Genomic DNA, 18878 nt, shown 5'->3' on the forward strand with positions numbered 1-18878 from the left:
CCTGCTGGCCTTTCTCAGCATGTTTTCACATGCATCATCTCATCTCTTTCCTAAAAAACCTCAGAAGCGAGGCTTGGCAGAGATCATTGCTCCCACTTGAAAGAAAACGGAGAACTAGAAGAAGGAACACTGCCTAAGGTCACTTACAGAGCCAAGACCCAGAGCGAGGCCTAGAATAGAGTTGGCCAGGCTGCCCGTCACAGGCTCATTCCACCATCTTACACTGCCTTTGAGGGTTTTGATTCATCTATCACTTTGGTCAACCTTGGAGACATGAGGAACACGTGCAGACACGAGATGAGTCGTCATCTCCTTTCCCTTTCATAGGATTTTGAGCAGGTGCTTTCTTACTTGAAAGGTATGCATGTCAAGCCAGGTTTTCTTTGTGTGGTGTTCAAATGGGAAACTCTAACATAATCAGTAGTTACCATTAGAAATACCTCTTGACGATCACTGTGAAATCCGTTCTTGGATCGTGTGGTGCCCTTGCAATGTGTTTCCCGTGAGCTGGCTAATGCTGAGAGAAGAATTTTTTGTCACATCGGGAAGGCACGAATCGTCCCTGGCTGTCCTATGCTGGACCCAAGCTTTTGAGTGATAGATAGTTGTGACCAGAAAACAAAAACAACACAACAAAACAGAAAACAATGAGTTCCATTCTCAAATTTCCTGGTGAGTTTTTCCCTTCTGCTTTAGTGATAGCTAAGTCCTGAGCAAACAGTCCCACTTTGTCGTAAGGCCATCATGTCACCCTTTCCGTGATGGGGCCCAGGGGACCCAGATGAAAGTCCCAGTTGGGCACAGGGTTTTATTGAATGGCCCTTCTTGATTCTTCTGAGCACCTGCAGCCAGAAGACAAATCTGAACAACTGGGAATTAAGCAGATATTGGTTTGTCATTCTGACCGGCTTTGTATCTTATAGGAGGACGGATTGACTAGGCAGGCAGGTGGATGACAGGGCCAGTTGGGGTGATTATAGGCATTGCTGTAGGGTTTTCAGGTTTCAGGCTGCCCCAAAGGTAAGTAAATGTCAGTCTTGGCTTTTCAGACTATTAAAGACATACTTGTGATGTTCAAAGCAGCAGGACCTGGTGACCTCATTTTCTTCCTGGAAGAAAGTGGGGGGAAATTGTTGAATGCTTTAAATGATGTAAGAGTCCTTAATGAGCCTGGATGGAGAAATGAGAGTGCTCCCTGCACCCCGCAGCCAGCTCCATGTCACAACACACAGGCCAGAGCCTGTAAGGAGCTGCCTTCTTCCCTATGTGACTTGCAAAGAGTCATAGAGGCTCAGGCAAGAATCCAGGGCTGTCAGTTCTCATAGATGGTAACTGCCTTGTGTGTGTGTGGGGGGGGCACCTGTGTTCAGATTCTTGATTATCTGACAGAGGCTGGTGCAGAAAAGTTACATGCCTGAGTGCCAAGAACCACACCAGACTGAAGATAGATCAGAAAAGAAAATACAGCTGAAATCATGTCAGTAGTGAAATGGCATCCAACTGACCACACCCGAAACCTCTTTCTACAAAATATGTCCTGGAAGTAGTGACCGCATGGAGCAACACACCACTTGGGTAGCGTGACCTGTTCAGAAGCATTTAATTAGGCATTTTTTTTAAAAAGGTGACTTCACCCTCCTTTTCAGGGTGTGTGTGATTATGCCCCGCTTTGATAAGACTGCTAATGGATGGTTACCCAAAAGCATAAGGATTGAGGGATACAAACTACAGGTAATTTTGAGCTGACAGCAACGTATGCTCCTGCGAAAGGCGCCATAAGTCAGAATGATGCCGGCCAAATCTTGCTTTCCTGTGGAGATAACACATATGTAATGGGGCTATGAATCTGACCAGGGCTGAGGTTTGCAGTTTTTTTCAAAATGGAAATGATCCCAGATAGCATTGTGAGTCACGTGCACACGGCATGTGTGTGCGCTGCACCGGGTACGCCTTCCCAGAAGCTAGCAGGACAATGCAGCCATTGATCCCACATTGTTTTCTGTAGTTCCATTTTACTTTATTTTCTTCCATCTCATTTCATTAGGAAATTCCTCCAGATCAGGGGTTGTGCAGTGCAGAAGGGTTTCAAGCCTGCAAGTCCCTAAGGCCACAAGCCCGGGAACCTTGGGAGTTAAGTTTTCCTGGGGGAGGGAGGATCTCAAAGGCACAGAATCATGCTGTGGAAGGCCATGTCCAGGCCACTTCACTGGAGCAAGTCTAGGCTGAACTATGGCCTTTAGATCTGAGTCAAGACAGAAGGCTCCCCTCAGGCCTGACTTTCTCCTCTCAAGGCCTTCTCGGTCCCTGTTAATACCATCCTTGTACCCATAATTGATGTTTAAAAATTCATTATGTCCTTTACTGTTTCATTTCTGGCATTAATAAAAGTCTTATAAGGGGGAATCACACTCAAGTTTTCTCTTGTTTAAAGTAAAGACATTCAATATAAATGCAGAACACATTTTGAAAGTTGAGTATGTGAACGTAGACCCCATTGCCATTTTCAAGTACAGCAAACTTAACCTAGCTCACAGGGAATCACCCACATCCATGTAATTTTGCTACAGTTGAGTACTGCTTCTGCCCAGCCAAACCACATCTTGACATCTCTTCATCAGAAACTAACTTCGATAATTGGCAAAGTCAGTGACCCTCCCTGATAACACATATAACAAGATCTTCATCATTACTGACCTTAAAAAGCAACAGCCCCAGCCTGCCTCTCCCCAGCAGAAGTCTCTTATGCCACTAGCCTCTCTCCAGCGCTGAGGCTCCCAACTGCTCTGGGTGCTGGGACAGCGGCATTTCTGAGCCAGGAAGCAAGGCAGGGACAAGCAGAGTAGCAGCTGCTTAGGTTTGGGGCAACAGGCCAAAGGCAGAGAGTGGAGAAAAAGCCACATGAAATTACTTGCCCCTGAGAAGTATGATGCTGACCTCGTGAATGCTTTTTCCCAGCACACCCCAGCCCGAGGCCCTGACCCAAAGAAGAGGAGGTTGGCCCACAGGGCTGACCTGGAAAGTGGGAGCCAAGAAGCCTAACCTAAAGGGTATTTTAACTCCAGACCCCTTATGCTCTGGCCCCTTTACCAGACACCTCCCTAAGTTTCTGGCTTCCTAATTCTCCCATATTTCTCTTGATCTTAAATTGTATTTATTGTTATAATTTCCCTACCTTGATTGTGCCATTTGGTTTAGAAATTTAGTTTTTATTTTCTGCACCTGAGGGAGTGTGGCTTTGGTGCAGGCTAGACCAGGGGGCCTAAGGGGAGAGAAAACAAAGCTGAGATGCAGACCTTCCCGCACAACAGACACAGCACTTCACTTATGATACAGCAGACACTGGAGCCTCAGGGACACGAGGGCCTTTCCAATCAAGAGTGCCCGGTCGTGGGGCGCCTGGGTGTCTCAGTGGTTAAGCGTCTGCCTTCGGCTCAGGGTGTGATCCCTGCGTTCTGGGTTCGAGCCCCACATCAGGCTCCTCCACTAGGAGCCTGCTTCTTCCTCTCCCACTCCCCCTGCTTGTGTTCTCTCTCTTGCTGGCTATCTCTCTCTCTGTCAAATGAATAAATAAAATCTTTAAAAAAGAAGAAACTACAGGGCAACTTTGTATCATCTTGGGTGTGGAAGAGCTTCGGAAGCAAGGCACGAAGGACACGAAGGTAATACTTCTTTCCCTTGAGAATTTCCTTCAATTCAACACGTATTTGGCGGCCGCCCGCTGCGGAACAGGCGCTCTTGTCGGCACTTGCGATACGTAACCGTGTGACGGATGCCTCCCCCCGGGAGCTCACGTTTCGGCAGGATGTGTCGGGCCCTGTTGGTGTACTGCCCCAGTCCTCCAGGACCCTTTCACTCTCAGAGGAGACCGCGGGCGATTCCGGGGCTGCCTTCCCCGTAAGAGCGGAGAGCGGGAAGCGCCTCAGAATGGCCTCTCCTGCTCACCCCTCTGAGGTCTCTGCTCCTTTCCCTCATGTTAGGACAAAGTCTGAGTAGCAGTTAGACTCCCCAGAGTTCCCCAGTGGGATCTGGCAGAATTCTCCCACCTCCCTTGCACTCTTCTGGTGTCGCTTTCCAGCTATCCGCGTCCCAGGCTTCCGCGAACCCAACTGGAGTTCATTGCATTCTTGAAACACAGTCACATGGTTTGCAGATATAGCTCGCATCCCACTTGATCCTCCAGAATCTCGCCGCTCCACATGAAGAGACGGAGTCCACACCCTGGCCCTAGAAGCTGGGCAGGACACGGCAGGGACTCTTAGCAAACAGAGCACAGCACAGGAGGCGCTAGGGTGCCTGAGGCGAGGCCACACAACGTGGTCCAGCTCCTGCTTGGTGCTGTCTGGGGATATGCACCCTGGGAACCCAGCCATCATGCTAGGAGGAAGCATGCACCCCATGGGAAGGAACGGAGGCCGTTGGCCCTCAGACTGTGTGACAGGCCTCTTGGAAGCAGATTCCTGCAGCCCTACCCTGAGCCGCCACAGCCGCCTTCGCAGGGAGCGGACATGCGCCTGCCCCCAACCCACTCCCCGCCCCCGGGTACTGCCCCAGCAGGAGATGCGTGTGCCAAGTAAGTGGTTGGCGTAAGTCACTAAGTTTGGGTGTGGCTTGTTATGTAACAGTAGTCAGTTACTAGAAAACCAATGCAAGCCAAGTGAGAGAGGATTTGGAAACGAACTTGTACGTTCTACTGTACTTTAGAAGGCAGCGAATGGCATGGAAAGAGCAGTGGGAAAGCGATTGCCTGTGTGTGGGTCTGTGGGGTTCCCGCTGCATGAGTAAGTAGCGTGACAATATGAGCACTGAGGAGACTTGAAGGAGATAAGGGAATGAGCCAGAGCACTCAAGGCAGGGAGAACAGACCACAGCACCCTAATTCAGAAAGCTGACAATGTTGAAGCCACAGCCAGGAAGCTTTCTTGGTCAATGTTAAGACCTTTGCTTATGTTCTGGGTGAGAATGGAGTCAGTAAAGGAAATTGAGCAGTGGAGACGCATGCTCTGACTTCATATTTTGAAAGCAAGGATCGCTGTAGCTTCTCTGTTGAGAATAGAGTATAAGAGGGTTAAGGCTAGAATCAGGGAGAGTAGGTGGCAGATTACTGCCCTCACACAACCTCCTAAAGATAGTAGCTTGGGCCGGGGGGCATCAATACAAGGGGTAAGATGTCCTAAACAGGATAGAAACAACCTGCTGAAGGATTGGACAAATGCCAGGAGATGAAGAGGAGTCAAGAATGATTCTGGGGGTTTTCATCTAAGCAACTTGAAGAATGAGGTCAACATCCCAAACAAAAGTTTGAAACACTGGGTGGAACAGTCTTCTAGGGATAGTTTTCTAAAGTAAATGCATTAAGAAAGGGGTCATCTCTTCCCATATCTTCAAGAGGGAGAATTAAGCCTCTTATTTTATGTTTTTTTAAACACACTCTATGCCCAGTGTGGGGCTCCAACTCACAGCCAAGGTCAAGAGTCCTATGTTCTACTGACTGAGCCAGCCAGGGGCCCCGAAACCTACCTTTCTTTCTTTCTTTCTCTTTCTTTCTTTCTTTCTTTCTTTCTTTCTTTCTTTTTTTGATTTCATTTATTTATTTGAGAGAGAGCGAGAGCACGAGGGTGAGCATGAGTGTGAGCACGAGGGTAGGGTGAGCATGGGGTGGAGGGACAGGGAGCGCGAGGAAGAAGCAGACTCCCCACTGAGCAGGGGGCCTGATACAGCTGGACGCGGGGCTCCATCCCAGGACCCCGAGATCATGACCTGAGCTGAAAGCAGGCTCTTTAACCCACTGAGCCACCCAGGTGCTCTACCCCTAAGCCCCTTATTTTTAATTTGTACGTGTTCTCAAAGTAGCTCTCTCTGAAATATGCTGTATCTTGAAAACTCGCTAAGCTCCCTAACTAGTCTAGTAGCTCTTTTGTAGACTCCAGTAGATTTTCTATGTAGGTGATCGTGTCTGCAAATAAAGGCAGTTTTTCTTCTTTCTTTCCAGTCCGAATGCCTTTTATTGCTTGATTTCTGTCCTCATTATGGGTTGGATTTTCCTGCTTCTCTGCATGCCTGGTACTTTTGGATTGGATTGCCAGACATTATGATTTTGCCTTAGGTTCTGGATATGTTTGTATTCCTAGACACATTCATGAGCTTTGTTCAAGGATGTTGTTAAGTGAGTGGAAACAGTTTGGGGCGCCTGGCTGGCTCAGTCACTTAAGCATCTGCCTTCGGCTCAGGTCATGATCCCAGGGTCCTGGGATCGAGCCCCGCATAGGGCTCCCTGCTCAGTGGGGAGTCTGCTTCTCCCTCTCTCACTGCCCCTCCTCCCCCCCCCCGTTCATGCGTGCCCTGTTTCTCTCAAATTAAATAAAATCTTTTTAAAAACAGTGAATGGAAACAGTTTGATCCTTTTGAGCCGTGCTTTGAAGATTTGCTACATGGGACCAGAGGAGCTCAGTGTAGGATTCATTTCCCCCCGCCACACACACACAACTGAGGCAAGACCTTTCTGAGTGCCCTGCTAAATGCCTCCCAAACTATGAGGTTTGCCCTCTTGGTTGCTGGAGTTAGACACTATTTGCTGTCTGGCTTGAGTGCTGGGCATAGCTACCTTTCATCCTTGAAGATGGTCCTTTCCCTGGCCTTGGGTAGTTTCTTCACGCACTTGTGCTGATCAGTGGTCTGCTGCTTACTCCAGTGGGACCCTCTGGGGATGTGCAGTCCACTCTCCAATGAACCCTCCACCTCCCCCCCACCCCCTCCCCCCGCCAATTAGTCAGAGCTGCATTTTGCCGCTTACAACCAAAATGCTCCAACTCATAGATAAGAATAGTCAGTAGATTTCAAGCAACAAACTCAGGGAGTGCACGGTGGTTTGGGTGATTTGCCATTACTGATTGGCTAAAGTTGGGGAAGGCCAAGAGGCTCCCATTCACATCATGGGAGAAGGAAGTAGAGAACCCAGCTATCCCCTGCAGGCAACTAGGACCATATGTTTTCTGAAGGCAGACTCTAGGGTTTGGGTACATGCTGCCGTGAAACCATTTTGAAAGGTGACCACGGGGTAGACGGTCACTTCTGATGGGCTCGGGTAACCTAGAGCCTGGGAACCACTACTCCAATCTTGACATTTTTGCCTCCAGACCCAGAAGGAAACTTCTGGCCTCTCTCCTACCTTGCAATGGGCAAAGTGGGGGATCCCTTAGTGCATGGAGCCAAAGTGTGGAGATGTCAAGAAAACCCAACTGAGAAAAGGATTCTGAGAGTTATTACACTGCAGTGGCAGCTGGATCTCCAGCCTCCCTGGGTCTCTGTCCTTAACGCAAGAGCACCAAAGAGTGGTGTCCTCACAGTTGTCATGAGAGTATCGGAGATGGTTTGGAAGACTTGGAGAACCACCGATCCCTCTGAAATGTCACCTGGCTGATGCTTCTGTGAGCTTTCCTCCTGGCATTCCAAAAGGTTTCTTCTTTTTTTTTTTTTTTTTTTTAAAGATTTTATTTATTTATTTATTTGACAGAGATAGAGACAGCCAGCGAGAGAGGGAACACAAGCAGAGGGAGTGGGAGAGGAAGAAGCAGGCTCATAGCGGAGGAGCCTGATGTGGGGCTCGAACCCAGAACGCTGGGATCACGCCCTGAGCCGAAGGCAGACGCTTAACCGCTGTGCCACCCAGGCGCCCCCCAAAAGGTTTCTTCTGTAAGAGTGTCTCTGTCTCTCTTTCTCCTCACCCTGCTCCCCACCACCCCTATTGTATTCTTCAAACAATTTCCTCAGAGAGGCCATCCTGGAATCACCGAACCTATATTAGCCATTTGAACAAATGCGCAAGAAGAAACCCAGACGGGGATTTAGAATTTGGTGAAGATGACATTTCGACTTAGGGGGCAAATAAGAATTATTCAATAAATGGTTTGGGGACACCTGACTAAGACTTTGGAGAGAAAACAAAGTTAGAATCCAATGTTCCTTTCTCAACAAAATTAATTACCAGTTGATAAAAATTTTAGAGTACCAGAAGAGGTTAAGTGAACACTTCCGTAATTTTACACAGAGGAGGGCTTTTCGTAGGAAACAAGACCTGGAAATTATAATGAAAACAATGGATCACATAAACACATTAAAAAATTTAAACCACTACATAGAAAAGGACCGTGAACAAAGATACAATGAAAAATGAGGAAGAAAAGTATTTTCCAGTTACGACAAAGATGTGATACTCTAAACATGTAACAAACGCGGAAGTATTTATTAAAAACACTTGCATATTTAAGTTTTCTTTTTAGGTTTCTGTTGTTTGCCTTAGGCTATTTGACTCAATACTGTTATTGTTGTTGCTTAACATTGCAGTAGCAGGTATCATTTTTCGCATTTTCTTTCTTTTTTTTTAATGATTTTTTATTATATTATGTTAGTCACCATACAGTACATCCCCGGTTATTTTTCGCATTTTCTATTTCACATCCAAATAGAGATGTCTATTTGGCAGGTGGATATAGGAGTCTGGAGTAGGGGGAAATGTCTGGGACGGAGATACCAATCTGTGAGCCAGGACAGGGCCCTGAAAGCCCTGGGCCTGCATGAGCTCACCAAGGGCGGCCGAGAGCGGGTGCAGGGGGAGAAGCGGCCCACGGCACCGAGCCCTGGGGCCCTGGGACACTCGGAGGTGGCAGGGAAGAGAGGGAGCCGGCAGCGGAGACTGAGGAGGGGCGGCCAGAGGGCTGGGAGGGACCCCCAAGAGCGCAGGTGCGGGGCGACCTCCTGGAACCGGAATAAGCCGCACGCGCACACGCACGCATGCGCGCACACCGGGGAGGGGGTGGTCAGGGAGGAGGGAGTGATGGGCTCCGCCGGGTGCTGTTGACCGCCGAGGGAGGAGGGGAGGCCCCAGCAGGCTCGCTGCGCTTGGCAACGAGCTCCTGGACACCCGCACAAGAGAGGTGCGCGTGTGGGGGTGCGGGTGTTGGGGGTTCGGAGGGGATGGGGAACTCGGGGACGGCAAGTCCAGGCCGGCCGCTCTCGGGAGGGGCTGCCCTCTGGCCCTGGGGAGGAGGGAGCGAAGGGGTGGAGGAGAAGCTGGCCTGGGCGGGGTCCCAGGGGAGGGACTGCGGCTCCTCCCACGTGCCCAGGGCCCCCAGGGAGGAAGGGGTGCGCTGAGGCGCCAGGGAGGGAAGAGCTCAAGCTGGGGAGGAGGGCTTTGCCCAGAAGGAACCGGCCCCTCCTCGCCAACCCCGCTCCCGGTGGGGGGGGGAACCCTCCTCCCCCAGGTTCTCACCGCTCTGGACCGAGATGCCTCTTGTCGGAAGCATAAGTTGCGACAAAAACTGGAACAGATCATCAGCCTCGTGTCCAGCAACAGCTAAGTGTGGCGGAACCGGTGAGGAGGAGAGGGCGTCTCAGTCCTGAGCTGTCCTCCGGGCTGAGCCCTGGATCCGGGGAGGGGGAGGGGGAGGGGGAGGGCGCGGGGGCGGGGCGGGGGTCACCGGGCCAGTCTGCCCCCGGCACACCTGGGCCCCCTTCATTAGTGCCTTCCTCTGGGCCCTGCCTGGGGGCAGGGGTGACAGGAGCAAGCCCCCGACCCCCGGCAGCAGCAATAGCCCTGGCCTCCTGCCCTCCTGCCCTCCTGCCCAGGTGTTGTGGCAGCCCCTGCCCTCCTTGCTATTTATACCCCCAACCACGTATTTATTTAATTTATCTCCACCTCGGCCTCTCCGTCTGTAACTGTGTGTCCCTTCTCTGGGATGTTGTCGGCCCCGCGCTCCTTCTCTCCTGGGGTCGTCCCGGCTCCTCTGTGACATCGCCAGCCTTGGCCTAGCCTCTGGCACCTCCCCCATGCCGCGGCTGGCCCCGCCCATTCCGAGGAGGGGGTCTCGGCACCAGCAGCAGCGCTTGTGGGTGGGATGGAGGGAGGGTGACGCTCCCCAAGCCGCCCTCGGACTGTGGCTGTGCCGAGGGGTCTCCCCGCAGCTGGGCCACAGCATCCCCTCCAAGCGTCTCGGGAGTCGGACTGTCCCTTTTCCCAGGGCCCTGTTCTGAGCGCCTGGAGAACTCTAACCAGGCTCGTGCCAGGGCCTGACCTGGGCCTGGAGACTCTGGAACTCTCCTCCTCCCGGCCCTACGGCCAGACTTCCTCCGTGTTGTCTGCACTTGCCCCGGACCCCTCACCCTCCGCTGCCCTGCCCTGCGCCTGCCCTGAGTGGCCTGGCCAAGGCGGCCGTGCCTTACTCCTTTGTTCTTCTTCCTCCTCGGAGGGATCTGGCCCCGCCTCGTGGTCCCGAAAACCCACTTCTCTCCTCTTCTTTTGGCATGAGCTTTTTGTTGTCGTTGTTCATGTAGTTTTTTTCCTCATTAAATGTTGGGAACGTGGAGTGCGGGCGTGGCTTTGTCCTTGGGGCAGGTGGGCCGTGGGTGAACAGGGAAGCTGCTGGGGGACAGGCTGTCGGGCTCAGGACTCTGGATGAGCGGGAGGAAGAGTAACTCGCTGCAGGGGTCCTGAGGATCTGAGGAGCTCCCGGGCGGTGTCCAGTCCGTCCGTCCTCAGCAAACGCTGGTGGCTCAGCCTTCAAGATACAATCCGAATCTGTTCCCTTCTCCCCACCCCCGCTGCCCCCAGCCTGGTCCCAGCTACCCCCGGCTCTCGCCTGGATGCCAGTCTCCCCACTTCTGTTCCACCTGCCCTCATCCTCTTCTCAACGCAGCAGGCACTGGGAACCTGAGAAGCGGAAAGGTGGATCTTGTCCCACTCTGTGCAGAACTCCCCAGTGTCATCAGAGGCACCCAAACTCCTTCCTATCTGACAACTCTTTACTGCCCCAGCTGCATCTCCATCCTGATGCACCTACCTACTTCTTACCCCCAACCCCCCCCCCACACACACACCTGTTAAAGTCACGCACGCAGGTGGGGAGGAAGTGGGATGCAATTTTAAATGGGGTGGCCAGGAATGATATGTGAGGGAGCCAGGTGGAGCCCCGGGGGAAGAGGGTTCCAGACAGGAAAGAGCCAGTGAGAGGGCCCTGAGGCAAGTGTGGGCCTGGCGTGTTTCAGAAAGGGGAGGAGGCCAGCGTGGCTGGCTCAGAGGGAGCAAGGTGGAGAGGAGAGGGGAGGAGGCCAGAGAAGATGGGGGGTGGGGGGGGGAGGCCCGGGTCACGTCCCACTTTGTAGGCCACTGTAAAGGGCTTTGTCTTGGTCTCTGAGTGAGAGGGGAGCCCACGGAGGGTTTGGAATAGAGGAGTTTTGTGACCTGACTTGGGTGTTAGCGCAGCCCGGCAACTTCAGCAGTCCATCTGTGGGGCCAAGGCGGTGGACTAACTCTGGGCTTTGCTGGGTGAGGGAGGGAGGCTCAGACCATGTTCTGATCTCTTGATGATCCAGCCCCACAGTTCTGGGGCAGTCTTGGGAGCCCTATCTGGAAAGGGTGGGCCCCAGTGCCCCTCCTTCTTGTCCCTTTCCTCCAGCTGCCCTTTGCAGTCCTTCCCCTCCCTCTCTGGATTCTTACAGAAGACTCATTTGTCTCCTTTTCTACCATAATATGTCTCGATGACTTATCAGCAAAGAGCCAATGCCTTAGTAGAATAAAATAGGCCAGTTTCTCTGTTAAAAGAAAGGAGAGCCACATTCTCAGGTTAAATAAAAAGTAAAACTATGGTTCCTCGATTCAATAATGGTCAAGATTTTCCTACTGCAAAGTGAAGAAAGAAACAAAGAGACACAATAAAAAGTATTCAGGTTGGCTTAAGCCAAAGGGAGAAATCCTGGATCGGTGTAACTGAACGGTCTGGGGGTAATTCCTGTCTTCAGGCATGGCTGGATCCAGGATTTGGTTCTCTGAGATGTGCCTTCCTGCTCCTGCTTCGCCTCTGTCCAGTGTCAGCCTGTCCCCCCTGCCGCAGCCCCCAAAGTGTCACTGGCTTGTATGGGGTCACCGTGGCCACAGGAGAGCAGCACTCTGATGGGCCAGGCCTGAGCCACATGCCCACCCCTGGAATCAAGGGTGAAGTCAACTCTCCCAGAATCATAACTGCTGAGGGGAAGGAAAATGGGGGTCTTCTGGGGGGGGGGAGGGGATAAGGATACTGGTACGAGGAGAAGGGGAAAGGATGCTGGGTGACAAAACCAACAGATGTCCTCTACGGTGGTGACAGGTATTTCATCAAATTCAAAATCTTTCCCCAATGTTTTTAAAGAGTGAATCTAGGAAAGATTATTCCTTAACTTAATACAACACATGATTATTGTGCAAAATGAAAATATTTTTTCTTTAAGATTTTATTTAGCTATTTGAGACAGAGAGGGAGAGGGAGAGGGAGGAGGAGGAAGAGCAGAGGGAGAGGGACAAAAAGACTCTGGGCTGAGCATGGAGCTCGACGTGGGGCTCGATCCCAGGACCCTGATATCACGACCTGAGCCGAAATCAACAGTCGGACGCTTCACTGACTGAGCCAGCCAGGCGCCCCAAAAATATTTATTTCTAATGTAATACATACTCAAGGGACATATTTAAATAACATGCAAGTCTGAAATTTAAAAGGTGAACGTTTCCTTCCATAATGTGATTGTTAGTGATGAACATTCTTGGAGTGGCGGCGGCTTGTTCCAGGTATGGTTACACATGTTCGCGTGGTGAGAGCATACTGCAGAAGCAGGAACGTGCCTTGTGCAGAGTTCCTCGGCTTGTTTTAATCTCTTTCTATGTTAGTACCCAGGGATCTATCTCCTTTGCTCTTTAACTGCTGTGTGATGTCCCACCAGGACGGTTGTACCTTGACTTACTGAACCTTTCTCAGTTGGTGTGCATTTGCCTTCTTTCCGGTTTTTCACTATGACAAATGATGCTGCAATTAATACCGTGCTCCATATTGCCTTGTCACATATGCAAGAGTTTCTCTAGGATAGATTCCCAAAGTTGGGTCAAGGTGTATGCCCCTCTTTAACAAATAATGTCAAGTAAATTTCCAAGTAGGTTTTATAAACACTCCAACTGAGAGTGTGTAAGAGACTTTGCTTCCAACTAACCCTCACCAAACATTGACATTGGAGACTGTCAATGTTTAAAACTTCATCAAGTGAATAGTTTAATATATATAATAGTGAGTGAGTTGCTAATATCATTTGCCATGTTTTCTATGTTCTTTATTAATGATGAATAAAACCTCAAAACAACCAAAATAACCATCAATGGATGCATACTACTCAGCAACAAAAATGGGACGACTGATACATGCTAACACTTGGGTGAAAAACACCCGGACCCAAAGGATGCATTCTGTAGGAGTCCATTTATTTGACATTCTGGAAAAGGTAGAACTCTAGGTAGAGAAATCAGATCGGTGGTGGCCAGGAGCTGGGGGAGAGTTTTGCTACACAGGGAAATGAAGGAACTTTTGGGGTGATGTAGATATTCTCTATCTCAATTGCGGTGGTAGATATGTGACTGTATGGTTTTTCCAAAATGCATAGAGACTTACACCTAGAAGGGGTGAATACTGTAGTATATAAATTATGCCTCAATAAATCTCACTTAAACAAACAAACAAGGATATAAACAAAAAGGGGCAAAACAGTAAGAGACAGTAAAAGGAGAAAGACGTATGTTCCAGGATAGTAACTGCACCCCAGGAAAAGGTGAGGGGATGTCCAGGATGACAGCTGTGCAGTCAGTCAGCCAGCCTAGAGAGAAACCAGTCCAGGCAGAAAGAAGAGAAAAGACATTTAGGGAGAGGGTTTGTAAATTTACCATTGTCGTCAAGGTGACCTTTAACGTCAGGGGGAATAATACCCAAAATGAGTAGAATGAGGGGCGCCTGGGTGGCTCAGTCAGTGAAGTGCCTGCCTTCGGTTCAGGTCACGATCCTGGGGTCCTGGAATTGAGCCCCGAGTCGAGCTGGGCACTCAGCCCGGAGTCTGCTTATCCCTCTGCCCCACCCACCCCTGCTCTTGTGCACGCTCTCTCTCTCTCTCTCTCTCTCTCTCTCTCTCAAATAAATAAAATCTTTCAAAAAATAAAATGATGGGGTGCCCGGGTGGCTCAGTCATTAAGCGCATCTGCCTTCGTCCCAGGGCGTGATCCCAGGGTCCTGGGATCGAGCCCCACATCGAGCTCCCTGCTCGGCGGAAAGCCTGCTTCTCTCCCTCTCCCACTCCCCCTGCTTGTGTTCCCTCTCTCGCTGGCTGTCTCTCTCTCTGTGTCAAATAAATAAATAAAATCTTTTTAAAAATAAAATAAAATGAGTAGAATGTAATAGAACCATTTTTGAGAGCATAAGGTGAAGAAGTGTTGTAAGTAGTGGTGTAAAGGAGCTAAATTTTCATCTCTTCATGGGTAAGTAATGTCTAAAAATGATGAAAGAAAGAAAGGAAGGGAATGAAAGGAAAAAAAAAAAAGAAAGGAGGGAGAGAATGAGAGAAAGTCAGAGAGACACAGAAAGAGAGACACAGATCCTCTCTGTAGCCACTACAGCCGCTGCATCCAGTCAGGAGAGAGTATCATCATTTTCATTAACTCCATTGTCAACACCGTCATCACCACCACCATCATGATGGGCATCGTCTCTCCCCTCTCAGCCCCCATCAGAGATCTTTAAGTTCCTCAAAGGAAGACTCTGTCTGCCTAGCCATATGGAATAAAAAACTTGAAACACCCCCCAAGAAACACACGTGAAATACAGGAAACAAAAGCTCTGAAGGCACTGGCTATCAGATAATCAAGGGCGATGATCTGGGAGAAGGAAAAGAAACGAGATGAACCCTGAAATTGCCGCAGCTTACTGTCTGGAGAGAGTGTCTCCAAATGGAGCCCAGCAGAATCCCTGAGTGAGGAGACAGAACGGGGAGAGTCCAGGAGATTGAGTTGGCAGGGCAGAGGACCAGAGACCAGAGAGCTGCAGAGGGACAGAATGCTGCATATCCGCAGACGGTCCTGCTGGCGTAAGCAGCACACCCCTGATCGGCACAAGCCTGTGAGGAAACTAGGTGAGGCCGAGGAAAGGACCACTTGCAAGGATGAAAGGTAACTATGCCCAGCGCTTATGCAGGACAGGGACTAGTAGCCAGAATGGGAAACCTCACAATTCAGGAGGCATCAGGTAGGGTACTCAGAAATGTCTTGCCTCAGTAGTGTGGAAAAAACGGATTCTACACCAAAAGCTGTTCTGGTCCCGCTAATTCTTCTTCTTTTTTTTTTTTTTCTCCTTAAGATTTATTTATTTACTCGGGGTGGGGGGCAGAGGGAGAGAGAATCCTCAAGCAGAGTCCCCACTGAGCACGAAGCCCAACACGGGGCTCAATCCCAGGACCCTGAGATCACGACCTGAGCCGAAACCAAGAGTTGGATGCTTAACCCGACTGAGCCACCCAGGCGCCCCTGGTCCCACTAATTCTCAAAAGCAAGACTCAAAAGAAACAATCTGCTTCCAAATAACAGCATCCCAGAACAAAGCTTATGTTTAGGAATAAAAAGAAAAAAGACACAGCACCGAAGGTCAAATACACAGTGCCTGGCATCCGATCTAAAATTACGAGGCATGCAAAGAAGCACGGAAATACAACCCCATGATGAGGAGGAATCCCTCAATCACATATTTATTTATTTTCCAGTAAAAGGCATGCCAACTGTAAAGGAAGATCTAAAACTGCTTTTGCTTACAGATATCATGACCATGTATGTAGAAAGTCCAACGGACTCTACATGTTACTAGTAAGTTTAAACGAGGTTCCAAGATACAAGCTATTTAGAGAGAGCTCACCAACCAACACCCACCCCCGCCCCCGAAAATCCTCAGCCGGTTGTCGCAGCGCTTCTTTGCTCATCTGAAACAAGGCCAGTAAGCCACAAAATTCCTATTGTTGTGTTTCTGTGTTTATTTCCCTCGTTTGAAGTTTAAGTTTTTTTATTCTGGCAGCAAGCCAACCTAGTGGTGATGTGGGGAGACCAGAATTCTGGCGGGAGGGTATATTTTCTGGAGAGCAATTGTGTACTGCAGGTCAAAAAGCTGAAGAACATGAAAAGTAAAAACTCCGTAATTCTACCTCCTGGAATCGATCTTAAGGAAATAACCATTCATACAAAGACTTATGCCCAAGAATTCCACTGAATCACTACCCATAATAGGGGAAAAACTGGGAATGATTTAACCGTTCAACATTACGTTATAATGCATTTTATGTATCTATTCAGTAACATTTCCTGAAGAGTGTTTAGGGAGTGGAAAAGCTAGTATGTTAAATGGGGGGAAAAAACAGGAAAAAGTCAATGGTAAACTTGAAAATTTATACATTATATGTTGTTATGCGTTTAATGTGTACATACAACTAAGAAGATACTCCAAAATGTCGACAGTATTTAGTGCTGAATATGGAACTTGATTTTCCTTTCCCTAAGTTGTCTTCAATAACCTTGTGCTATTGGAATCTGTCTCCCAGAACCTCCCTTCCAACACCAGAACAAAGGCAAGAAAATCTGGAGACACGGTAGCTGGAAAGAAACTCAGACACAAAATAGTAGCTCAGTTTTATTTTCTGCAGTAACAAACATTTAAGCGCCCGTTCCTCCAGCAACAGGGAAAGAAATCAAGTGGACCAAGCAACAAATTCGACCCTGATAATAAAGTGGCAATTACTGCAAGTATCAACTCCCTGTGCCTTGCCTAGTAGGGGGCACAAGGTTAGTCCTTAGCTCCCTTTCCTGGGCCTAGGCTTCGCGGAGGCGGGGACCCAAACCCCGAATGTTTCGAATCACCAGGGAAAGCTGGTCGAGGAAGGAGTTGATGGAAATTCGGAAGAAAACAGGGTCTTCGGCAGTCCATCTACTAAAAGTGAGGGAAAAGGAAACTGAGGTTACAGGTGAGAACTGTGGTGGAAGTGCAGAGCACCAGCCCCCTCTTTATACCTAACGCGTCAGTGCCTCCACCGCGGCGCTCTAAGGCAGCGACGGGAACCCAGCACCTGCCGCCACCGCCCCCCACCCCTCCCCACCTCATACTCTTCCAGAACTGACACAGCCAGGGTGCTGCCGTTCACTGTCAGCTCCTTCTGAACTACCCCTCGGTGGCGTTGGGCATGTGGGGCCAGGGACCTGCAGGCCATCTCTGCCTCCAAGGGCGACCGGAAAGGCACAGTGAGCGTGCTGGGGGAGACACGGTTAAGGCACCATCCGCTCCTGAATCTCCCCTTCCCTGAGGCCTCCTTATCCCTCAGAGGCTCGCTTCTACCCCAGGACGCCCGCGCTCCCTCCCACCCCCTCCGCGCCCCTTCAGCCGCTTCCTTGACCCCTCAGGCCTCCTTCCTCCCACCGCCCCCACCCCCTGCAGGCCCTTGGGCACCAACCGCCCCATCCCGCCAGGCTGCGCGCCCCTGCTGCCCCCTGGGCACCACCCCCCCTTCGGTCCCTTCCCCAGGCTGCCACCGTGCTCCCCGGCCAGCCCACCATGGCCCCTGCCCAGGGACGCTCCATGGAAAGGATACAACTCCAGCAGTCGGCTGGCGGCTGCCACAGCCACGGGCGCTGCGTCCCCACCAGGTCCGAGGGCCTGCGGTGCCTGCCCGGCCTGAGGAGGGGCACCGGCCGCCTCGCCCTCTGCTCCCTCGCTGCCAGGGCCACCGTCGCCTTCACGGCTGCCGGAGCTCCCCTGGCAACCAGGAGCGCCGGGGCTAGGCTGGCGGTCCGGGCCGCCCGCTCCGCCAGCCGCACCGCCCTCGCTGCCGCCCTCGCTGCCGCCCTCGCTGCCGCCCTCGCTGCCGCCCTCGGCGTCGTCTGGGGCCTGCATGGCGGCTGAGCCCGCCTCCCCAGAGCCTGCAGCTAAGCCGCCCGCACTCTCCGCCAATGGCTCAGACTCTGAGGCGCCTTCACGAAGCTCCGCCCTTCCGCGCGCAAGGCTGCTGGGGGTGCCCAGGGCGCCTGCGCAGACAGCCCCCATGGGGCTGCTTCCCGCCAAGGCGGCCTTGCTGTGGCGGCAGAGATTCCCGGATCCAGTCGACCCTGAGGAGATGGAGCCTACTTCAGGAAGCTCCGCCTCTCGGCACCTGACGTCACTTGGGCTCCCGAGGGAGCACGCACCGTCCCCTGCAGAGCCTTCTTCTGAGGCCGCTGGCACGTGACTGCCTCCCCTTATTAACCTTCTAACGGTTTCCTACAGTAGTGCACCCGGTAGCATTCCCAACCACAGTGCGCAAAGTTTCCTTTTTTGTCTACATCCTCACCAACACTTGTTATTTCTTGTGTTTTGATTTTAGAGGTTCTGTCAGGTGTGAGGTGGTATCTCACTGTTTTTTGGCGTTTCCCTGACGGTGAGTGATATTGAGCATCTTTTCTTGTGTCTGTTGGCCATCCGTATGTCTTCTTCACAAATATGTCTATTCATGTCATCTGCCTACTTGTAAAAACTAGATTTTTTAAAATAATTTTTATTTTGTTGTATTAGTCACCATACAGTACATCCCCAGTTTTTGATGCAATGTTCCATGATTCATTACTTGCGTATAACACCCAGTGCACCATGCAATACGTGCCCTCCTTAATATCCATCACCAGCCTATCCCAATCCCCCACCCCCCTCCCCTCTGAAGCCCTCAGTTTGTTTCCCAGAGTCCATAGTCTCTCGTGGTTCATTCCCCCTTCTGTTTACCCCCCCTTCATTCTTCCCTTCCTTCTCCTACCGATCTTCCTATTTCTTATGTTCCATAAATGAGTGAAACCATATGATAATTGTCTTTCTCTGGTAGACTTATTTCACTTAGCATAATCTCCTCCAGAAAAACTGGATTATTTGTTATTTTGGCTTTGAGTTGTATAACTTCTTTTTATATTTTGGATATTAACCCCTTATTGGATATATCAGTGGCAAATATCTTCTCCCATTTGTACATTTTCTTTTTGTTTTGTTGATGGTTTC

The 18878-nt window shown here is 50.6% G+C and overlaps 1 protein-coding gene and 1 long non-coding RNA gene across 3 annotated transcripts in view; both read left to right on the plus strand.

The window, feature by feature from the left end:
* The window catches only part of GAB3 (GRB2 associated binding protein 3), an 85011-nt gene extending 82603 nt beyond the window's left edge, over positions 1-2408 (plus strand). For both annotated transcript variants that reach the window (XM_040626687.1, XM_008686773.2), the window contains exon 10: positions 1-2408. This exon is cut by the window's left edge and continues 883 nt beyond it. The gene's annotated coding sequence lies outside the window, so the exon portion shown is untranslated.
* Positions 2409-7666: 5258 nt separating this feature from the next.
* Positions 7667-10356, plus strand: LOC121101980. Its single transcript, XR_005833991.1, has 2 exons — positions 7667-8930; positions 9258-10356. It is a non-coding gene; the product is annotated as an uncharacterized LOC121101980 (long non-coding RNA).
* The last annotated feature ends 8522 nt before the right edge of the window (positions 10357-18878 follow it).

Source organism: Ursus maritimus, assembly GCF_017311325.1.
Source record: "Ursus maritimus isolate PB19 chromosome X unlocalized genomic scaffold, ASM1731132v1 scaffold_X1, whole genome shotgun sequence".
Lineage (NCBI taxonomy): Eukaryota > Metazoa > Chordata > Mammalia > Carnivora > Ursidae > Ursus > Ursus maritimus.